Source organism: Cajanus cajan, chromosome 7 (genome assembly GCF_000230855.2).
Source record: "Cajanus cajan strain Asha chromosome 7, NIPB_CcT2T_4, whole genome shotgun sequence".
Classification (NCBI taxonomy): Eukaryota; Viridiplantae; Streptophyta; class Magnoliopsida; order Fabales; family Fabaceae; genus Cajanus; species Cajanus cajan.
This window is the reverse complement of record NC_138523.1, coordinates 9878466-9882260: the sequence shown is the minus strand read 5'-3', so window position 1 is coordinate 9882260 and position 3795 is coordinate 9878466. Positions and strand designations below refer to the sequence as shown.

Here is a 3795-nt window from a genome sequence, read left to right as displayed (position 1 = left end):
AGGCCAAATCAGAAATTACTACTTTCAGGCAAGGTGCAGATGAACCATTTTGTGAAGCCTGGGAAAGATTTAAGTCATTGCTCAGAAAATGTCCTAACCATGGGTTTGAAGATATAGCTCAACTCAATTTCTTTGTTAATGGAATCAAGCCTGAGGTGAAGATGTTATTAGATGCAACAGCTGGTGGTACCATGATGACTGTGAGCCCAGAAGAAGCTACCCAGATTATAGAATCTTTGGCATCTTCTGATCACCAAGCAGAGCATGGAAGACATCAATCTCATAAAAGAGGAGTTCTTGATCTAAGTACAAATGATGCAATCCTTGCTCAGAACAAGCTGCTATCTCAACAAATTGAAGCACTGACTAAGCAGATGGCCAAAATACCACAGCAGCTTCATGCCATTGCTTCCTCCCCAACTCAATCAAATTCTTCTTTAAAGTGTGATTTTTGTGGGGGAGATCATCCTAATGGCCATTGTTCTGAGAACTCAAACGAAGAAGAGGTCAACTACGTGGGTAACCAACCGAAAGGAGGTAATTTTAATTCCCATAATTATAATACTAACAATTATATGCAGGGGAATCAAGGTTGGAGAAACAACAACAACCAAGGATATGGATGGAGGAATGAAGCTGGACCATTCAATAGGCCACCACCACAATAAAAACAGCCTATGTATCCCTCTATGCATGAAAGAACCAGTAAATTGGAGGAGACTCTGAACCAGTTCATGCAGGTGTCTATGAACAACCAGAAGAATACCGAGGCTTCCATCAAGAATTTGGAAGTACAGGTGGGTCAGCTAGCTAAGCAATTAGCTAACATGTCTAAAGGCCCATTTTCAGCCAACACTAAGACCAACCCTAAGGAGTATTGCCAAGCCCTAACAACAAGAAGTGGGATGGTGGTAGGTAGTGATGTTGGGGTAAGTGAGAAAAATGAAAAGAAAGAAAATAGTGAACTGAAGGAGGTTGAGGAAGAGATTGAGAAGAATGAGGGAGAAAACAATAAAAATGAGTGTAAATAGTGAGAAAATAAAAGAGAAGAATGGAGTTGAGAAGGAGAAAAAGAAAAAGAAGGGCAAGGAAGTCATTTCCACTATTCCTGTAAGAAACTTACCTTACCCTCATGCTCCTTCTAAGAAAAAAAAAGAAAGACAGTTCTTGAGATTTCTGGATATCATAAAGAAGCTCCAGATTAATATTCCCTTCACTAAAGCCATGGAACAAATGCCCACTTATGCTCGGTTCATGAAGGAATTGTTGACTAAGAAGAGAAAAATTCTTGAAGAAGAGACTGTGGAGCTTGAGGCAGGATGCAGTGCTATTATACAGAAGTCTCTACCTCAGAAGTCCAGAGATCCAGGCAGTTTCACTCTCCCTGTATCAATTGGTAATTTATTAGTGGGTAAGGCACTCTTAGACCTTGAAGCCAGTATTAATTTGATGCCCTTATCCATGCTAAAGAAGATAGGAGAAGTGGAAGTAAGACCTACAAGAATGACCTTGCAGTTGGCAGACAGATCCATCAAGCTTCCACATGGTATAGTGGAAGATATGATAGTGAAGGTTGATAAGTTCATGTTTTCGGTTGATTTTGTAGTCATGGATATGGAAAAGGATGTAAAAGTTCCTTTGATATTGGGCAGACCCTTTATGAAGACAGCTCGAGTTATCATTGACATGGATGAAGGAAAGCTGAAGGTGAGGGTCCAAGATGAGGAAGTGAGTTTCAATGTATTTGAAGCAATGAAGTGTCAAAAAGGAAACAAAGATTGCTTTAAAATTGATGTATTAGATGATGTGTACTTGGAAGCTCAAAATGATTTCAAGAGCTCATCGCCACTTGAGAAGGCTTTGCTTATTTCTAATGAAGAATTGGATAAGGTCATAGATGAAGAGGTTCAAGATGTTATTGATGCACTAAATAAAAGAGAAAACTCTTCTGCCAATGTTCAGTCAAAAGAAGAATTGAAGAGGGAGGAAAAAGAGCAAGTAGTGAAGCTGGAATTGGATGCTAACGTAGCTGGAAAACACAGGAAGTTACAGCTTCTTGAACTTGAAGAAATGAGGTTTAATGCTTATGAGTCTTCTAAGCACTGCAAGCAGAGAATCAAAGCATATCATGATAAGAAGATTTTAAAAAGGAGCTTCAAAGCCGGCCAATTAGTGTTACTGTTCAACTCTAGATTGAAGTTATTTCCGGGCAAACTCAAAACTAAGTGGTCAGACCCATTTTTAATTAAATCTATCAAGTCACATGGAGACATTGAGCTGAAAGATCCAGCCTCTGGAAGGACTTGGTTAGTCAATGGTCAAAGGCTCAAGCATTATCTGGGTGGTGAAGTTGAAAGACTCACTACCATTACTCATTTGAAGGAGTCATGATCATACAACTACTATCAAGCTAAAGACACTAAATTAACATGTTCTATTTTATTTCTGGTTTAAATTTTGAGTTGTGTGTTAAATAGTAGGTAGCTAAGAGTTTTTTTTGAATTATAAAATTGTTTGATTTCAGAATGATTGTGTTTGATAATTGGAATGTTTGTTTTTTGTTGAGGTTCTGTTTGTGTCTTGTGTGTTAAGATTTGGGAAGTTATTTTGCTGCTTTATAATAGGGGTGCAATGCTTTGGGGTATTGGATCTGTGATTATTTTGATAATTTTGAGTGGGGAGTAAAATGTCTTTGTTCATAGGGAGGTTTGATTCCATGTTGTTTGTGGTGTTATGATAGGTATGTTTTGCAATTGCTGAACGTATTTGCTTCATGGTTGATATGTTGCTGCAGTGCATAAAATTGTGTTGTTAATACATTTTAGTTGTGTGCAGTTTTAGTAGTGTGTAATAATAGGAAGATTTACAGTTTCAAGTTCTTGGTCCAAGTGGGTGCTTTGAGTCATATCTCGTAGGAAGTACAAGCACTTGATGTGTTTCAATGGTTAGAATATTTTGAAAAATTTGAGTTCCTTGATCATGTTGGTTGCACACTCTGTTTGTAATGTCTTGATGATCTACATATGCTTGAGCAGTTTTGAGAGTTTTGAGGTAATGGTTTAATTAGAGATTTCAAGAAAGAGTTCAAAATGAATGAAAAATGTGTGAATATGATTTGAATGGCTCATTCATGTGCTTTAAGAAATTGTGCTATTCCCTTAAATCATGAAAAATCATTGGGAATCTGGGTAGCAGTGATTTCTAACTAAGAAATCAAATTCTAAGCATTGGCGCTGCAGTGTCAATTCCATGGCCATAGCGCCAATTTTCTGCAAAGGTCTCTCACATGGAAACAATCTCTGTGACACCCTCTACCCCAACGTTAATACACAATAAATGTAAACAATAATTTCTTTTTCTTTTTGAGTAAATAAAATCTTTCATAGTTTAATAACATCTTTCATGTATAAAACAATTGTTTCAAATCTCATAAGGTAGAAGATTCACATTTGTAACTCATCAATCATAAAAAAAATCAAATATAAGTATTAAACTCAAGAAATCATATAAAGGAGAATATATATTAATTCCAGTAAAGGTGGCAGTGCCTCCTAGTTAGGAATTAATATATCACTTTCAAATCATGTAATAAAATAGTATGACAAAGATGTACATTTTGGTCTTTTCTCAATAACGTTCAAAATTACAAAGGAAGAGAAAATTAAAGCTTTTAAAATGATAACATGTTAAAATAAGCCTAACTATGCCCGATGTCACATCCTATCAGAGCATGCCCAACTGAAGCCTTAAGCCTCATCACCAACATCCTCATGATGTTGTTCACCTGCAACATAA

General features: G+C 36.7%; 1 non-coding gene across 1 annotated transcript; it reads right to left on the bottom strand.

Annotated features, from left to right (window-relative positions):
• Positions 1–106, bottom strand: LOC114916906 (small nucleolar RNA R71). The gene has a single exon (XR_003805567.1). It is a non-coding gene; the product is annotated as a small nucleolar RNA R71 (small nucleolar RNA).
• Positions 107–3795: the final 3689 nt, after the last annotated feature.